General features: G+C 46.2%; 1 long non-coding RNA gene across 1 annotated transcript; it reads right to left on the reverse strand.

The window, feature by feature from the left end:
- Window positions 1-13,207: 13,207 nt before the first annotated feature.
- On the reverse strand, window positions 13,208-17,952 carry LOC144144565 (uncharacterized). Its single transcript, XR_013317272.1, has 5 exons — window positions 17,698-17,952; window positions 16,343-16,483; window positions 15,995-16,154; window positions 15,785-15,907; window positions 13,208-15,297 (listed from the first exon to the last, which is right to left on the reverse strand). It is a non-coding gene; the product is annotated as an uncharacterized LOC144144565 (long non-coding RNA).
- Window positions 17,953-19,848: the final 1,896 nt, after the last annotated feature.

Genomic DNA, 19,848 nt, shown 5'->3' on the forward strand with positions numbered 1-19,848 from the left:
GTTGTAAGCTATTTTGCCTCCACAACTCGTGAGATGTGCCCAGGTGTCTTCGGAAGACTGTTCTCCGACATAGTCATCTCTCATCTCTGCGCTTTTGCTTCCCTTCTCTGCGTCCTAAAGCAGAGTAGCGGACCTCATGACGATCTCTCTGACATTTTCTTGACGTAAAGTTTGATTCTTTTTTTTTTTTGGTTTTATGAGCTCTGGCCGAGCGACAGCACGCATTCCGTCGTACCTGGAAATATATGACCCAATTGACGAATGATGCAAAAGGATCTTGAGTCGAATTAAAAAGAAGGGTCACTTGCATATGAAGTCTTTTTGCACAGAAAGGGATTATATTGGGGTTATTCTTACTTTAATTTTGTTTCTTTTGGTTTGAACATGTTAAAATTTTTCATTTCCCGTACGGTATGGATATGCACGTCAGCACCATCTTTCAGATCGCCCCGCTCAATGTCTGTCGGAGAGGCCCATCCGTGGGTCACATAGGATCCATTGCAGTAACGTATTCATGACTGGGCACTCGCAGGGACGGATTCAAAAGCGAAAGAGCCTCGGCCGCTGTTTCGAATGGGCCCCGATATTTCCTGCTGTCCACTACTTTCTGGAATTTTTTTCACGTCTGGAGGTATCAAAAAGGCACCAAAAATCATAAACTGTGAAAAATAAACAACCCTGCAGAAAAACATACACATAGAGATAGAAAAACGAGAAAAGACCGTGGAGATCAAAACAGCAGCCGGCATATTGTCCCATTCAAAGGACGACCGCAGTGAATCTTATTCCATTCCTGAGGCAGTTTTACACAATGAATGTTCTAGGTGTTAAAATTGTCTCGACAGGACGAGGCCGAATGCACGACGTGTTCAAGGAATGAGGGGGAAATGACGTTGTAGGCTGCGATGAAACATTGAAATAGAATCTGCTACACAGAATGTAACTCTGCAATGGGCATTTCGCCGCCCTAGCCGCACGAATATTTCGCTGGTTGCCCCAACCGGCGTGGCGAGATTTCAAAGAAGCGCAGCCGACGACCAGACGGCTCGTAAAAAGGGAACCCGAAGCGCTTTTGCAAAATTAAACCATTTGCCCGCGGGCGGCTTTGTAGGCCCCTTCATGGGCTATAAATATGTGAATTCATGCAGTGCACGTATTTTCAACCTACTCTTACAGCAAGAACAATTAAGTACCGGATATTTCAGCGTTTAGCAACGCCATGCACACCAGAAAAAGATATCGCGGTCATTTTTTGTAAATAGCGCTAATAGCGCTCACGTTTGTAACAAAGGAAGCCTATTAATGCGGAGCGTGATTTGCCGATTACCCCCACAGCCAGCTCCGTGTAACGTCCTGCATTTCCACAAAAATGCAGATATCGTGGAAGTTCCACCTGTAATCGCTATAATAGCGTACATGGAGATAACTGGTCTCACGAAATTTTGAAAAACTAACAAATGAAAAAAAGAGAAAAATTGCGGAAAATGGCGAAATATGTAACGCCCTGCATTTCCACAATAATACAGATTTCGCGTAAGTTCCCCCTGTAATCATTATAATAGCGTAAATGGACAGACATGGTCGAACGAAATTTTGAAAATTTTGAAAAATATAAAATAATTACGGAAACTGGCGAACCATGTAACGCCCTGCATGTCCTCAATAATGCAGATTTTTGGAAAGTTTTAAATGTAATCGTTATTAATAACGTCAATGGAGATAATTCATCAGCCGAAATTTCGAAAAACCAGAAAATGAGAATAACAATAAAAAATTGCGGAAAATGCCACAATAATGCAGATTTCGCGAAAGTTTCTTCGGTAATCACTATAATAGTTAAATGGTTATAAAGTTAAAAAGGTAATATAAAAATGGTTGCACACATGAATTGTGTCGGCGTAAGCCTTTTTTTCACGATTGCTTGGCGTCGATCGTCGTCGTCATTAGCATCAATGTCATCCTCATCATCATCCTCATCATCCTAGTCAGGTCCACTGCAGGACGAAGGCCTCTCCTATTGACCTCCAACCACTCCTGTTGCTTGGCGTATGCAGCGACCGTCGCGTTCATACTACCCATCGAAAACGTGCTTGCTGTCGTAAAGTTTGACGCCCTTTTTTTCACTGGAGCCAAGAAAAAACATGGAACAGTCGATATGGCGAAATCCAGCCGGTTGGATTACACTGTTTGCCATGCCGAACGCCGGTCTAGCAGACGGCTACGGCGGAGGTCTCCCACCACGGGACGCCGGCATGGCCGATGGTGGCGCAGACACTGTGTAGCAGCCCACCCTATTTAGGTGTCGCACGCTACCTATAGTGCCAATTCAGGCGGGAAGTGATGGTAGCGATACATGTTACTGTAATCTACAGAGCATAAAGCTCTGCAGCCGCCGACGATCTGGAGTGCGAGAGCTTAACCCCCTGATCAATGTGGATGCTCAGTATTCTGAAAGCTGAGGACGACGAGGTGGCTGTCGACGATCCATCGGTGTATATATTGTAAGGCCCTTGAGCAACGGGTGAACCGGGAGGTTTATTCGGCGATCCAGTGGGTTCCGAACACCGTACCGAGAGCGATGATGATGATGCACGAGGGAAGAGTATTGGGTAATGTTAATGATAATGATATTGTTACGGCGAGGAGGGAATGCGGGAGATTGCCCAGAGTGTACGAACAGTCCCTGGGAGTGCCCAGGCCGTGATGACGCGACATACGCGCTCACAATATGCACATAATCGACATAACATTCATGGACATAATTGAGCGTCATCTGCATTGTTTCCACTGTGGATACAGATGATTTTGAGGCATCCCACGGATATCAGCATTGGGGTCAATGCAGGGAACAGTGCATGGAGGCAACCCAGGGCTGTGTTGCCATTGAGACACAAGGGGCAGGGTCATGATGTCAACAAAGATGACCTTATGAAACTTTGACGCAGAACGTTGTTGAAGGAGGGGAACCAGAGGGTGCGACTCGTGCTGCGTAGTCCGGCGCAGGTACCGGCGGCGCACCTCCTCCGCGTGTAAACAATTTATAGGTGGCTCTCTTGTTTCCGCGAGAGCTTTCGGTTTCCAATGCCTGCAGTCGCTGCTCTCGACGGTTTGACAGACGAGCAAAAGAGGTATAGAATATGCTACGGTGTGACGCACAAGTGTAGCATGCGATCGAAGCATGGAATCGGATGAACAATCCCAGCGAGTGCCTGCAAGATAATGCAAACGTATACTACACGTAATGCCCTTTCCTGAAAATATTCAATATGTCAGCAGCATGTGAGCGATGTGTCAATATGAATGCCAAGTAACTTGTGACATTTTCTTGACGGATCCGCTGACCGCACATGGTGAGCCGTAATCCACGCTATTTCTTTTGCGTGAAAGCAAGAACGGCTGATTTTGCTGCAAAGACATCCATCCCACGCGCACGTTGGAACTTTTCAATGCTGTCAATGCTGGCTGGGAGGTCAGTTTAAATCGAGAAGTGACAGGCGACGCTCCACCAAATGCAAATGCCATCAGCGTAGGTGGTTACGTGCAGCTGTGGGGAAAGCAAGGCGGGCCACTTCGCCAATACAACATCAAACAACAATGGACGTAGCACGCTTCCCTGAGGAACCCTTTGTTCCACTGCATGATTTTGGCTGTCTCCTTGGCTGGTGCACATATGTACTCTTCAAGAAGTTCTCGATCCATCGAAGGATTTTGCCATTTCGGCAAGGCCTTCAAGAATGTGGAAATGACTTGCGGTGTTAAATGCTCGAAAATATCCGAAAAAGCAGCTATTTTTATGTTTCGCAACTTCTACTTTCATCACCTATAGCGACGTTTTCAATCTACATCAGTTACCGAAAAAAAATGAATTTGGAGCGTCAGCTTTTACGCCTGCTGTTACTTTCTTTTGCCAGCAAGTTCCCGTACAGCCATTCTCCGAAACGTGCACTGTGCCGCGAGGGAACTCGCACGATGGCGCGCCTCCGTTATTCCGCGGTGGCGCTGGGCCCGCTCGGAGGTCATATCGGGCTGGCTCTTCATATCGGGCTGGCTCGCAGACAAGCGTGGACGTTTATAATTAAAACACACGCTACGGCTGCGGAGCCCACGCCGCGCAAAGCGTGACGCGAAGAATTAATTAGGAACGAGTGCTGTGGTCACCCTCGTTTTTACCCACACATTTTCCTCGCCTTCACGCCAGTCGGCCAGCGATGGTCACGACACGTGCGCCCGAAATTCAGCAACTATCTATTAGCTCTAACCGGCCTCGTATCGAACCGACTCACAATCATGGGAAGTTTCTCAGCCCCATTTTGGACGAGCAGGTAAAATTTAACCCTCACTCTTCTCCCTGATGTGGCTCTAAAAAGACGCATTTCATTTCTGTCATGCGATGTAGCGTGACCAAACTACTCACCCGTTTGCAGTTTTTTTTGCACGGCCTTCAGTCTTAAGGGATGCACACTTCACGCATTCAGTGAATTTCAGCGCCCTGAAAATGGGGCCCGGGAGTGGCGAAATTTCTTCGACTTCTGAGGCCCTCTGCTCTTCTCCACATTACTAGCGTACTTGTAAGCATGGTACCCGGTTGCCAGTTAGTTCACCGTAAAACTTACTCAACAATGTTCAGGTTTGTTAAAGCGAACCTTATATGGCTAGGGTTCCATGCAGGTCTCATGTCTGAGAACAAACAGTCACTTTTAAACGAATGTCCCGCTGTGTGTACTATTTGCACGCGGCCACCACCGAAGTCGCACGCCGTTCAAACCATGATGACCTACATGTCTCATCTCTTGAATGTGCAATCGGTGTCATCTGGGAAATCAAGTCTCGACTTATACCTCAGGCTAATACTGAGAAGATTACTTGTAAGTATGCACAGTTTTCGACATCACCAGAGTCAAATTAAAGGTGCGTGGGTGCATGTATGTGCCTTTCTTACAGGTGACCGTCTCAAGCCGTCAGGAGAAATAGGATTTTATCATACTTTTCACACTAATTTTGGGCCACCTCTATGTCGTGTTATAAAAAGCTTCGCTGGTAATCCAGCCTGCCCGAGTGCAATGGCGCATGATCGTTTTAACGAAATAGATATTTGGTGTTTTCTTTACCAAACGCCTCGTTTTAAATGGCGACTCGAAATTTTCAGGGTGCGGTATTGTTCATGATAGCGTAATAATAATAGTTGACATGTACTTTCAATATTTCATGCCTTACAAAACGAAATGATAATGTGTTCCGATTGTTCTCATTTCCTTCACTTTGCCACTGCGTCGATTATGATTTTATAATAAATGTTTCGCGATAGTTGAGGAAATGACCGTCACTTAAATAGTATTCTTAATTCAACTATCTCGTTTGGACGTAATAAGTAAACGTTGAATTTGCGTGTGTGTGTGTGCGCGGGGCGGAGAGAAGATGGGGGTGTTTGTGGCCCATCGGGTTTCAGCAGCGGAGCTGCTGTAGCTGGCTCACAATGTGCGGCGCGTAACGAGTAACACGTGAAAAATACAAATAAAATGCCGAGCGCTCGTGAGCGCGTGCCTCGCGGAGACTGCCGAGCATCCCCGGCACGCGCAGTCGCTTTAGCAAAAAAATCTGACGAGAACCCTGAGGAGCGAGAAAAGGCCGAGCGCCCGTGAGCACGTGCCTCGCGGTAACCATGCGGTGGTTGCCATGAGAAAGACAAGGCTCTTTATCGAAAAAGCAGAGAGGTTTGCTGCCGTTTACAGTCGCCTACATGCTTCTCTTCATCACATTGCCTGCTCTGTACGCAAGAACCTCAAATTCGACTGGACACCTGGGTACATGGTGGCCATGAGGAACACGGCGATATCGCTGAATATGATGATGACGCTGAATATTACGCAGAGAGACGACGGAACATGCAAATAAACAATTTCAAACTACTACAGGGTGTGGTGATATGTCCTTCACTGTGCACGTAGCAAGTAATCGCGCACCTTCGCTACCGCTGAAGCCTTGCGCTACGTAGTGCAAGCTTCCCCAGTCTTTTTTATTTTCATTTGAGTGATTAGAGGTGCGCTAGTTTCTACTCATGTTGAGCTGAAGATTTTATTCAGAATGTTCGTGCTAGTAACGTTCGATTTTTTTTCTTCGCTGCCTTGACGGTGTTCCAAATCCTTATTGTTTTTAGCTCGCTAGGTGCAAATACAGAAATTTTACTGCTCAGATAATGCACTGGCTGAAAAATTAGATGTTTCGTTCATCTTGGGCTCTATTAGTCTACTCCTGAAATAGAAGACCAAAAGCTTCGGTCTACTTCGCAGAGGCCTTCAAAAAGGAAAGTACCTTGAAAACTTTCTACTGCGTTTACTGTAGACCATAGTCCTTGCGGGAACCGCATCTTATCTTTGAACGCAAATTTTTATTGAAAATATTTATAAAAAAACGTCCCTCCGTGCACGTAATTAGCATGTTTTCTTTGTGTCAATAAATGCTTATTCTCTCTTTCTCCCCTGGAAAGAGGAAAGAAGAGGACAATGACGTTCATCAAAGGGCAAGTTGCAGCATAAATTGGCCCTAACACGGCGGCTGTTGATAACGAAATTTTTTGCTGCGTTCCACCCGAATAAAAGCGACACCGAAAGGGACTGTTAAAAGCACAGCTCGGAGAATTTCCACTCAAGAACAAGCAGTGGCGAGCCCTTCCTGCGGCCTTTATCCACATCCATTGGTACGAATACCCAGTGTCGTATGCTCCATTCGTTTCCCGGTTGCACAGCTGCACCCACCCCAGATTCAGAGATGGGTGCAATTCAAGCCTTTCGACTACACAGAACGAGATCGAACGTTTGATTGCCCATAGTGGTGGCTGTTTTCTTACTTTTAAAAGTTGACTGGTGGTTACGACACTCCCTAATGCGATATTTAGGCGCAACAGCAGTGCGCTGAGGCAGCACTCACTCGTGGGTTCTCTCGACGGCACCGGAGCGCCAAAAAGCCCTGGTGCAATGAGCCCTGGAATCAGCAAAGGCTTGCGGCCTCCTGGACGCAGGAAGCTGACCACCACCTCTCACTCCCGTCCATTTGCTCAATAAATGTTTATTCCTCCTCCTCTCGCCGTCGAGTGCCTCGTGCGGGCACAGCAAACTGCCCCCTCCCTTATTCCGCCGCACACTTTCGAAGAGCGCTGGCTCGCGCCACCACAGCGAACCGCCCTCCCCTCCCAATTTCGCGACACCCTCCTCCTTTGCTTTCTTTCACTCATCGGTCTTACCATCGTTCGCTTTTTCTTTCACTCGTTGGCCTTCCCATCGTTCGCTCGGTCACGACGACGACGGCGTGGCTCAGCCCAGAGACGGGCGACAAAGGGCTGCGCCCTAAATCAACAAAAGTGGCTAGCCTACGCGATTTCATAAACATTCAACACGCCCACGTAGCACTTTCCACTATGCTCCACACTGCACCGAACTACGCCCTCACTGCAATTTGACGGGTCCGTCGTGGAGACATTATAAATGTCTGCCCAGCTGGCGAAGGTAACGAGGGGTCGTTGTGAGGAAGCAGCCCTTCGCGTCGTAGCCGCCTACGCCTTGCACGCCGAGATTGCTCTTGCGGGGCACGCGCTTCTGGGACGGACAGCGGACGTCGGCAGCTCGAGTGAGCTGTCATATATCTCCAGGGAAACAGATGTTCTTTTGCTTGTTTAACACATAAAATGCATTTCGTAGCACCCAACAAATATTTACATTCTCGTGCGAGCTTGCCGGGACAATATAAGCATGTCTTTGTAATTTTTAGTATAAGAAATTCACCGACGGTAATAGAACTCCCAAATGCGAAATTTCAGCGCTGCTTTTTAGGTGTTCTGATTTTCCTGTATACTGAGGTGAATAGTTTGACCGAGTCATGCATATTAGTGCTTAGGACAAAGATTCCAACGAGTAATCTACACAACTTTCAAACAATATGTACTGAATGAGCCGGGGAAAAGCCTTCATCTTGCAGTGGACCTAAATATGAGGTAATAATTTTGATGGTGATGATAAGCCTACCCTCTCGAAATGCTGTGCATCGCCAGGCCACGTGCGGTCAGAATCGACTCTTCCTTTGGGATTTCGACAGAGAGGTCTCACGAGTGACCGGTCATGAGAACGTCGCGGCCAGGCACATTTACGTGATCTGGCCATCAAATGCAAATCATCGGAATGCAGCACGATGAAGAAGTATGTCGCAGCTTGTGGAGGTTCACAGGAGAACCTCATATTAAAGCGTTGCTCGTAACAACACGGGGAAGGATGAATGTAAATTCAACTAAAAGGCAAAAATATTTTAAGCCATGCGTGGGAAGATAGTGGTTTTGGGGCGGAGAGGCGATAACCTCGTCAAAGGGCGGGCGAGATGAGGCGCATGTACCGGCACATGATTTGGCAAAAGCCGGCAAAAGCGCTTCGGCACACCACGGCCGGACCGGAGGAGCGGCGAGCGCGCACTTTCATAAAGAGCGCGCCCGCCGCTCCTTCAGCGCGGCCGTGGGCACACATTTATCAGTACTGGGGCCAGTCGTCCAGGCGTGCGTAAAGAGAGCGCTATCGCTCAGTGGTGTCTCTGCTTCGTGGCGGAGTCGGCCCCGCCTTTTTAAACGGCATCAGGCGGCAAATTGGAGGTGGCCGCTGACGCCCACGAAATGAGAGCGCGCGAGCCTCTTTACAAAGTTTTCGCATTGTTTGCGGAACGCGGCCTCGAGTTTGCTGAGCAGCACTCTTAAAGAGATGTAAAAGAGCGAGAAGGGATTAATAATGGTGCGTCAGGGCTCACTTTTGTGCCCTTAGCCTTTGTTTCGAAGCACTGAAAGCCATTCGGTAAATGAGCTTAAACGGCAAATCGAAGAGGGTTGCGGACTCAGTTTCAATACGGTCGATTTTTTTCCGCATAGGGAGCAACTCAAAAGGTGTTTAATGGGTGAAGGACCAGGCTCAAGACGCGATCATCGCCTTCGTGGTGCCAAGCGATCGAATAGCGCAGGAGTAAAGCACGCTTGAATAAAATTGCACTTCCTTTTTTGCGTTTGCACCTTAAATGCACACGCGACGGCAAAATTTGTGTTCTTTTTTAGTTAATCGCATGTTTTTCTCTTCAATCATTGAGGTAACATGTTTGTGTTGCATTCCTTTGTTTTTGTTTATTTCGAATACGCTGTTGGATTCGAATGGCATGGTAGACTAAACGCGTTTCTGTAAAAACCACATGGAATAACAAGTTATAAACGTTCACATTAGTTATCAGCGCTTGCTAAACCTCCAGACGTTTTCTGAGCAAGGAATCCAAGCCCGCTTCCAATCACGTCCTTTAGTTGGAATGCTCAGCCCAAGGACGCGAGGGGTTCGATTGCGGCCACAGAAGGCACTTTTCTGATGGAGGCGAAAAACAAAAATCCAAGCCCCCTTCTTAAAGAAAGATGGTTAAATAAAACGCCAATCTTTCTTTCATGCAAGCGGAGTCAAAGTCAAAGTCTAAAATCTAAACTGCTTCGACCGTGTCGGAATGACTCAATCGGATAGACATCGCCTTCATAACTCGAGAAACACAGCTTTTATTATGATCGGTGGAAGCGTTTTTTTTTTCTTGAGGTGCTTGATGTGCCTTCATTATCATCATCAAGATCATTTTGTGAAACCCTATGTGTAAAGCTGGCTTTCCTGCAGAGCGTCTTTGCACGACATCGACCGCCATCAGTGAAGCATAGAAAGCTTTGTTCTAAACGTCCCTGCGTCAAGATTTCATCCGCAGGTGGTTGAAAATAATGTGGAGATTTCCATTTTTCTGTACACGTTTTTTTAAAGCGCAGCTTTCTCTGGCCCTCGTTCCGGTGTTCCGGGGGGCTGCTGCTGCTGCTTTCTGGCAAGGTGCGCCGCTGGGTTTTATCTTACGCCAGATAACGCTGGCCTCCGCGCACCGGCCCGAGTGCCGAAAAGGCAACAAGGTGGGCGCCCGGGGTTGTAACACTAGGTGACGCTGTCCTCCGAGCATCCTGCCGGCGCAGTTTGAACGGACCGGCAGCGGGGATTCCCAAGCTAATGCGCGTATCACGTTCTCTGCGCGTGTATCTGGTGGCGTGTGAACAGCGGGCTGGCTAGCATGAGCGCCTCCGCTGTGCACAGCGCGAATGGTATACGTGACGGTCGATGTGGACCACATGGGTACGGCCCCTTAGTGCGACGTCCCAGATGACGAAGAAATCTACGTCCATAGTAAAAACATGCAGGGGATGATGTCAGTGTACAAGCACAAGTGTAGTCGAAAGCATGACGGAATCCCGTCTGGCAGGGAGGGTACATTAAAAGACGCGGACCAGTCCAAACAAAAACGTACTGACGTTGAGGCTTCCAGCAAGGAACCCTTGTTCACAATGAATGCTTTACCAGAAGTGGGTCGTTTAAGTGTGCTTGAGTAATCGCTGCAAAGAGCGTGCGTAGATCGGGTTTAGATCTCCGTCGTTACGATTGACTGTGTTAGATGTGGTCTCAAACGTCAGTACTTTTTTGTTTGGACTGGTCGGCGTTACTTTTTTTTTGTTCCAAGCACAAGTGTAAAGCTTTGTCTTACGTTGATGCCACCTGTCTGTGGTATCCGCAACTTTTTTCTGTTTTTTAATGGCGTGAGGGTGGTAGGTTAGATCGACCCTTGGTGTTTCGTTAGTTTACATTTATATCTTACATTTTGTCTTTTTTTAAAAGTTCAGTGGATAAATACTCTACATTTACACATTTTCGCATGGCCACAAGGCAGTGCATTCTTCATGGTCAGAGTACTCGACAAACAACAAACAATGCCTACCCATTAAAGCGTACGAATAGCGCAAAGTGCAGCTCGCCATTAGACCCAATTTTCCCACGCTGTGCTCGCTTTTTCTCTTCATTCGAACCATCGCCGTACGACGCGCGAACAGGAGCTCACCGCTCACGTAGCACCGCTACCAGGAGGCCGTTCCGGGAAGGAGCGCGCCAACGCATGAAATATGTGTCGTGATTAGTTTGGCCTGCTCATAAAAGATGAGCATTGCACACTACAAGCGGATGCATCGGCAGCGCTGGGGATACGCTACTGCGACGTCTGCTGCTTTAGTGCCACCCTAATGGAAGCTCTACTGCGACGTGTCGACGGAGTAATAGCTGAAGGCGTGCTGCAAAAACGAAAAGCCGCCTCCGACGATCCTGGCAGAGGGGCCGGCACGCAGAGTCTCGTAGCCTTTATTAATGGCCCACCTTACCGCTGAGTGTGAACTGCGGGTAAGAGGGGATTAGGCGACTCCTCCTCGCGACGCGGTAGTGCATCGTTGCATGAAGAAAGTGCGGCGTGCAGCGCGTAGACCGTTTCGAGCTCTAGAGCAAAGCCCGCGAACATCATAAGGCTTTCTTTCTGCCGGTTGCGTCATTTCATCGCTGCATCTACAGCACCGGTGCTCGAAGAGCAAGGAAAAAATACGCTAGAACGTCCGTCGCGTGTGTATAGATGGCGCTACAGCAGGTGCGGGGGCGGCAACAAAAAATGCAGGATGAAGAGAATAAGCAAGTAAACGACTGTAAGAGAAACACGAATTTAAACGAAGATCCTAAATACAGAAAACTTCGGGACGCTGTGTTTGTGCCGCTCTCTTCTTATTTACCCTTATTGCCCCCATTTTCTTCGTTTTTCCTTTTTCAGAGCCATTTAACATGATCAGACTCCGTGTGGTGTCGGTGCACCCTCCTACTTTTATAGGCGAAGCTGTCGACAATGGAAACTCGTAGATTTCTTGCCGTTTAGTTTTTCTCGTCTCTTTTTCGAAGCAATTTGAATACTTTGCTAAAAGCATTTTGTACAGAATAAATTCTTCAAGAAGAAGTCCATATACGCAAGACCTTTCAAATCTGATTGATTGATTGTAGGGTTTAACGCGCCGACGTAACGCGGGCGATGAGCGCGCCGTAGTGGAGGGCTCCATATTAATTTTGACCACCTAAGGATCTTTAACGTTCGCCGAAATCTTAAACACGCGGGCGTTCTTGCTTCCCCTTTCAAATCTACTAGTATTTTAGGTGTGGCTTCTACATGATAACATTCTTTAGCGCAAAGGCAGCCTCAGATAGGCGAAGATACAAGTGTACGTTTCATTAAAGTTGCACGGCGGATTGGTATTGCCCTAGGCCTCTAAAAGATGCGGAACCAATACAAAACTAGGCACTCACGCTCACGTTCCCCAGATGAGCAAAAAAGAAAAAAAAACAGAAAAATAGACGCCATCCCGCCCTGCAAAAGTTGACGTCCAGCATAGCTGTTGTAATGCAGTACACATGCTGATGGTGGAGGGTGTTAAGTGTTCCTAGTAGTCTCGGCGGGCTTGCGCTTGCACTCGGCTTCTCTGGCGATAAATGTAGGGTCCTGATGCATGCGCTAGCACATCGGATGACGTCACTTCCTCCCCCCCCCCCCCCCCCACCCGGTTGAGAGCAGCTACAAAACTAATCTTTACCAGGAACACATGGGTGGTGGGGGGGGGGGGGGTGGTAGGGGGGATACCAGGAAATTTTGATAATAAATTTATCCTTTCAAGACAGCGTGACAGCGAACGAGCTACAACAATAAGGTGGGAACCTAAAGGGCTCTGCACTCAAAAAGTGTGCAGCAACCCGACTTTTTTTGTTTGTTTCTGCTTTCTTGCAGCCTATACTCATGCTTACCCCGCGAACATTTTGGTCCACCCGTCTCGTAAAAGCGGCCGCATTTGGTCGATTGACACCTTAGTAAAACAGGTCGGTGGAGGCAATGAAGGGGCTACTCTACTTTTATAAGGAACGACAAGAGACACTGAGGCCAGGCGAATTAGCGGAAGCCCTTACTTTGCGCACAACATCTCGCGTGTATCGTTAAGCGCACTCTTAATCTGGATCCACATAAGATCCACTTAGTAACTGGAACTTTTTTGCAAAAAAGTTCCACTTATATATTTGGAACCGTGTTCCACATATCCTGGAAATGTAAGTGGAACAGTGCACCACATATTTTTGCAGCTATATTATCTGGATCGGCGTTCCAAATAAAAATATACGGATCACTGTTCCAAATAAACTGGTAGTGTAAGTTACTGGAACACTGATCCACGTAAAATGATTATGGATTTATCCGGTGCGCCGTTCCAGGTACCTTCAGACCAGCTGTTTATATAAAACGGTGTTCCGATAGACGTTGAGAAGCTGTCTATGGGACTCCACTTTTCCAACATGTCTGCTTTCCTGTTGGTATAAACTGAGGTCATTTGCCAGGCTGGCGGATGCATTGGTATCAGAAGGAAACCGCAAGCACCATTCTAACGCAGCCTTGACATATGGCCCACAGTGATACCAACAATTGGGAAACAGAAACCGCCGCAGCAGTGTGGTCCCTGACAGTTCCCAACAGTTGCCTATCGGAGCACAGTTCTATATAAAAGTTGGTCTGAGATACCTGGAGCGGCACACAGAGACTTTGGCTTCATCTGCCGAATCCTGTTCTGGGTTTTGGCTGCATGTAAAAGAAACAAGACTCGCATTAAAATACACACCAAACCAACTATTAGCACTGATACAATGCTTTTAAAAACACTAAGGAAATTTTATTCGCTCGTAGTATTGCGTACATTTGAGATACGGAGACATAACTGTTTCCACTTGGGCAGAAAATGACCAGCGTACAGGATCAAATACCAAAACGATATCAAGTGGCCAAAACGATCTAAGTGGCATTTTCCTATTTTTGCTAATATTTACCATTCTTTTTTGCTAAAAACACGTGGGTAATAAAGATGGCTTTAAGCGCAACCGCGTCACAAACAGACTTTTACATCTATCCTCGCAGTAACTCAAAAAGCATTACACAACAGTGAGCATAAAATATGCTGTTTTATGACATGAAATCAGGTACCGCAAATGCGGAAGTACCCACAGCGCTTGCCATACCATGTTTACGCATCCCGGTTCCAAAAAATGCAGTTTGCTATTAAATTGTAGGGAAAAGCCAAAAATACAAGCCATACACGGTTGGATTATCACAAGACCTGCAAGAATGTAGGAAAAGAACACCGGAGCCAATACTAACAATTTAACATTTGCACAGAAAAAATTACCGGAAGCATGTGGCACTATTGCACAACTAAAACATACACCATATATCAATATCAAGCTAACTGGAATATTAAGCTAACTGTAGCCAAAACCGACTATATACGCGCCCTGAAAAAGCCTTTCACTGAAGCCGCGTTATTTCCCCGACAATTTGTAGCTATTTAAAATAACTTATCCAAAAAAAAGCTCATAGCACCCAGTGTGAATCTTACAAAATTTTACAAACCAGATAGCTCGGAGCATGTTACGCATTTTAAAATTTATCAAGCAGCCTAACTCTAAAGACGTTATTAGTTCCCTCAAGAACAATTCAGACATCCCAAATAACCAAGCCAGGTAGCGTTGAAACATACAGGTGACCAATTTTACCAAGCGAACTTGGAAGCATTTTTCCAGCCGAAACATTTATCTGAGGTAAAATTCAGTTGCGTGCTATACAAACCCTACTATCATGACGACAGTATGCTTGTGACCAAAGCACTGCCTCTAACAAGCGAGAAATGCAACTTTGTCCAAAGTAAACAACTTATTCAAGCCAAATACGTATATTTCGCATTCTTCTAGGGCTTAGGTGTCAGCTAAGATACAGTACAAAAATTGATTAATAAAACCCCAAACCGTCTGTGTAAATAATTACTCTCACGTTTGCATCCATCAACAGCAGCACTGCCATGGAAAAAATTTCGAGCTGCACTTGAATAATAAAAACGTTACAGTGCAGTGCCATTAGCTACATTAACAGAGTAACAGAGCAGCGGCAAAGGCAGCCTGCGCTTTGTGCCAATAATGAAAAATTGCAAAGGAAAGCACGACTTCACTTTGGCAGTTGACATGCCGCTTGCACCTACCAATCATTTGAACCACGACATATCTTTCCGAATAGGCTTAAACGTCTAACAATAATTTAAAACCCCAAGTAGAGTGACCACATCAAGTCTTTCAACAGAGCTTTAAACTTAAATGACACCAGGCCACTGTTAAATGGCCAAGAACTCTCTGCAAAAGTCCCAAGAACTCTCCAAAGTCGCATAAGTTTCCGGAGATTAAGATGAAATATACGGCGAGGAGGATGACCACATCTTGATGCGACAATGCAGGCGGAAAATCCATGACGTGTTTCTTGCAGACAATATTTACGCTGCCATTCTCTTCTCTCAAAATAACTGGACGTCGAGAATAACTGGGCCACGTCATGTACCTTTAAGGAAGGAACAAGAAATTTTGTTAGACGATGGCTTTAAATGAGTGCGTTGCTTAGGATACCCCTTTTATAGCACAGTAATAGATTGAAATATCAGCGATTTCTTGGTTTCTTTTCTGGGAATGCTGCTAACAATGTACAAAAAATATTAGCACAGACTGTCAATGGCAGTTCTCTAATTTTGGAAAGCAACCGCATTGGGCGTGGCCGTGGCGCCGTATTATCACAGCAGCAACTCTCAATGTGAAAGCAAAATGTTTGCAAAACTTGAATGCAAAATAATAGCCTTTTTGTCCACATGTTGCAGCATCCGAAACAGGCTGAATGTGAAGGTATTTCCCAATTTGGAGTTCACGATTTATTCTTAACAGTAAGATTTTGCTACAAAGAAAACTACCACAAATTCAGTCCCGCAAAAATAAAATGCCAGCTTCAATAAACACTACCATAAATTGAGTCCCACAAAAATAAAATGCCAACTTACCCAACTAAAATTAAGATGCAGGCGTTCCTGGCAGGGCCTCCTCGGAGTGATTTTCCAGGAAAGTTTTGCCAACGTGTTCCCAAAAGCTCTTACTGTTGTTTTCACCTACAGGTCAAGTTGTCACTGAAATGGTGTTCCGAAGCCATTACGTATAATGCAACTACCTAAAAAGGGACCATCAAAGTTCCAGAACTGGGAGTGCGTACTTACTTGTAGAATGCAATGATTTCATCCCGTACAACGGCTTTCACGTGTTTCCTTTTTGTGAACACACGACTTCAAGAACGGTGAACACACGCCTTCAAGAACCAGGAAAATGGCAGTATGCATTCCTTGTTCCATTGTTTTAAGTCCCGGTCCGCCCTATTTCCTATAAATAAAAACAGTATAAAAATATCGAAGCATAAATTTACGCTTCCCTCTAAGAAGGGAGTACTACAAGATCTCGTACAAGGCCTGATTAGTTGTGCTAAAATTTATTTTGCATCACGAGCCCTGGTAACGTTTTCAGGCGAAACAATTTTAAATATAAAAATATTTGAACATTTTTAGGCTCACCTGTCATTGCTCCATGCGGAGTGGTGAACGTCTGTATAATACGCAACACTCAAGAGGCACTCTTTCGTTGCTTTATGACTTCCACAATGCATTCACAATCTGCACACTTGTCACGACGACGCCTCGGCGTGCCGAAGATGTCTTCAGCCACAGTGAATGCCACAGCCATGATTTCACAGGTATATGTAAGGAATGGAAATAATTCGTTTTAATTTCTGTTCTTCAGACAAAGGAAAACAATTGTCGCAAACTACCAGTGTAGAGACAAATTTCTCCACAGTCAGCCATAGTCTGCATCTGGACAGGTTACACAGATCGAATACAGAATGTAGCAATCTGCTTTCCCAGTATATTTTCTAAGTTCAAGGAAGCACAGAAATGGGTTAATGTTGGGTGCACATAGTGATGCAAGAACTTATCACCGGAGCGTTGTCGGAAATTATTTCGACTCTCGGGTTGCCACCGACATTGACGGCATAAAAATGCAAGAGTGGCTTATTTCTAACGCGGTTCCTGAAGTAGCAACCACTAATTATGGATATTGGATAATTATCCTGAAGTCTCAAGTTACCACTGACATTAACAGCATAGAAACGGCAGCACACTTTCTATATACCCGCTGCGTGTTTCCACATATTTCTTCCCCCCTACAAAAGAAACGCTTGTTACTGCGGTACTGCTAAGACAACCACTGTCCCTTCCATTTCTCTACACTTCAGGCAATGTAAAATAGATCATCTCAATTGGTCAAAGGAATTGGAAGAAACATGGAACTGCATAACACACTGCACAGATAAACGTAAGCTGACGCCTTGAAAGCACATCAACACAACTCGAAATAGCGTCTCCCGACTACCGGTCTGGTAAGCACAGTAAATGGCATTCTACTCATCAGACTAACACAACGCCGCAATCACCACGCAAGTTTTAAAAATACCAATAAATCTAAGGACGGACGCTCCGACAAACTTGCTTGGAAGTTGTACACGTGTGCACGCGCGATTATCGCGAGCGACTAACCCGAGAAGATTCGCTACCGCAGACATACACAGCTACCGTCAATATACAACTAAGCAAAGCCACACAGTAAGGGAACATCCACTCAAGAAACGCGCAAACCAGGAACTTCTGACGTACGCAGTCAGAAATTTCCAGCCGACTCTGACCCACGAACACGGGAGTTGTGGTAAATTACGGCTGCAAACGTTTCTCCAACACAAAATGTTACACGCCGCGACCACAAGCATGAACGACACACGAACAACGGGCATAGACGCGGTATGTTTATTGGACGCAGTTAACAAGGATGTCACTGAACAACAACCGTTACCAGCACATAAATAAGCAGCACTGACCTTTTTTGCGCCTCCTGGCAAAACTCCACATCGTCGAGCAGGAAATACAGCCCAGGGATATGAAAAAATTCGCAGTTGCACGCCGCAATCAACCCAATTTAAACTGCTAACGGCGCTAACGGTTCTCGCCAGCGTGACCGAGAATTTCTTTAGTAAATATCAGGCGCATCGCGCGAGCAATTGAGAAACCCGCTTGGGAGTGCCACTGGTGGCGCTGCATGCGGAAGACCGTAAAATTAGCGGAGGGAATCCTGGAAGATGGGAACGCTGCTGTCGTTTAAAGTGTTGACGCAGTCCCGATTTTCATCCGTCGTCATCGTACCCGTTGCAGCCCCACTGTACCGTGAATCAACGCAAAAACAGCTCTGCCGTGCTGCTGCTGACGCATGCGCATTGAATGCGCTACTGGAGTGGCGGTCTTTTCCTCATGGCTTCGGCGTACTTTCGTTCTCGCGGAGGCTTTGGCGATGCGCCCGCATAAGAACTCATACAAACTCGGCACACGTGATGGCTTTTATTGGATTCGGAAAACGGGCGTATGCGTCTAAGCGGACGTTTACGCCCGCTGAGGCCGAAACAAAGCTCAGATAATAGCCGCGTTAGCGCGTTAGTACTGGCTAAAGTTGTTTTTCGCGGAGGGTCGTGAGTGCGTGCGATATCCGAGCTTAACTTTGGATGACAATTTCTCCCTTACTGTTTACAATGAATGCAAAAGGGCGTGGCTTCATTTACTGCTTTTCTTGACAACAAGCCTTTCCGTAGTCAATAAAATATACTGCGACGCTCTTAGATACCCACGTTATATAAAGCTACTTACAGCTAATTAGTAAGTAATAATACATCGGACCGTTTCCCAGCCCTTTTCCCTCCTGAACACCAATACTACAGGAAAACAGCAACTGGGGAAGCAGCTGGAGAAGGCGGGTCATTCAATGAACTTCAATTACTATGACAAGACACAACAACAGCAAGTTAACTCTGCGTATTTTTGCCGTTACTGCACAGCATAATTAGGAATTACAATGTCATTTCAGCATTAATACATACAAAATAATGCAGGTATCACGTGGTATATCTAGGTTTAGTTCCGTTCACCCAGTCAACCGCTCTTTGCAAAGAGGCTCTTGTTTTTGCTTGTGGAAATTAAAAGGGACTCACATGTTAGCATTCCTATCGGACTTACTACGTCATGACCAACGGACTTAAAAACCATCGTGCACCAATACGAATAGTTTTACAAATACATACCGATATTCACAACGGCCTAGTTTGCATATTTTAGATATATGTCGCTTCTCTACTGAAACAAAGAAATAAAACTCTCGCATGGTGAGACCGCTAGCACCTTCCAGTGAAGACTGGATAAACCAAAATGCGTTTCTTGTTTTTTTTTATCTCTGCGAAGAAATGATATACAGCAGACTCCCGTTAAGACGAACCCGAACGGACCGTAAAAAATTCCCCCGCACTTCCCCGAGGGGGAGAATGTGAAAGTGTGAATGCACGGTTGTCGGCCCGCTTGCGGTGCTTGCGCTCGGCCCCCGCAGCCCACCGCCTCGCCGCCTTTCTCTTCCATCTCTTCCATCGGGTTTGTAGTATCACGTGTACACCACGCAGTTATCAAGCCGCTATAACGCCGCTGAGTCGCCAACGCACGCCGCTCACGACGTAGTTTGAATGCGTTAAAGATATAAGGCGCGTCAACACTGATATCACCGTCGCGTCCGTGGCTTGATCGGTAGAGCGTCGCGCTGCGGCCGCAAAGTCCGCGGATCGAAACCTCGCGCCGGATGCTGTTTCTTTATAGAGGAGCACTGCGGACGCCGCCGCCGGCGGTGGATGGTTTGGGGTCGCTTATAAAGTGTATTCACACTTAAAATGTATGCGTATTATCCGAAATTCGTCTCAAGCGGAGGTGTATTGCATTGTGGACGTTACAAGAGAAAAATGTTGTGGTTCTTAATCAGTGTTCGTTTTAACCAAGTTCGTCTAAACGTGGGTCTACTGTATTTCTAGAAGAAGCAAACCAGGTCGTTAGCGTCATTTCTGTGAATTTGTAAAACTTCTTGTATCGGTACATGGTGCTTTTGAATTGTAAGTCTCATGAATTTGCGTCATGAATTAGTGAGTCCCATATGAATTGGATCAGGT

The sequence above is a fragment of the Haemaphysalis longicornis genome, unplaced genomic scaffold (assembly GCF_048455015.1).
Source record: "Haemaphysalis longicornis isolate Haplotype H1 unplaced genomic scaffold, Haemaphysalis longicornis Haplotype H1 scaffold_7, whole genome shotgun sequence".
Lineage (NCBI taxonomy): Eukaryota > Metazoa > Arthropoda > Arachnida > Ixodida > Ixodidae > Haemaphysalis > Haemaphysalis longicornis.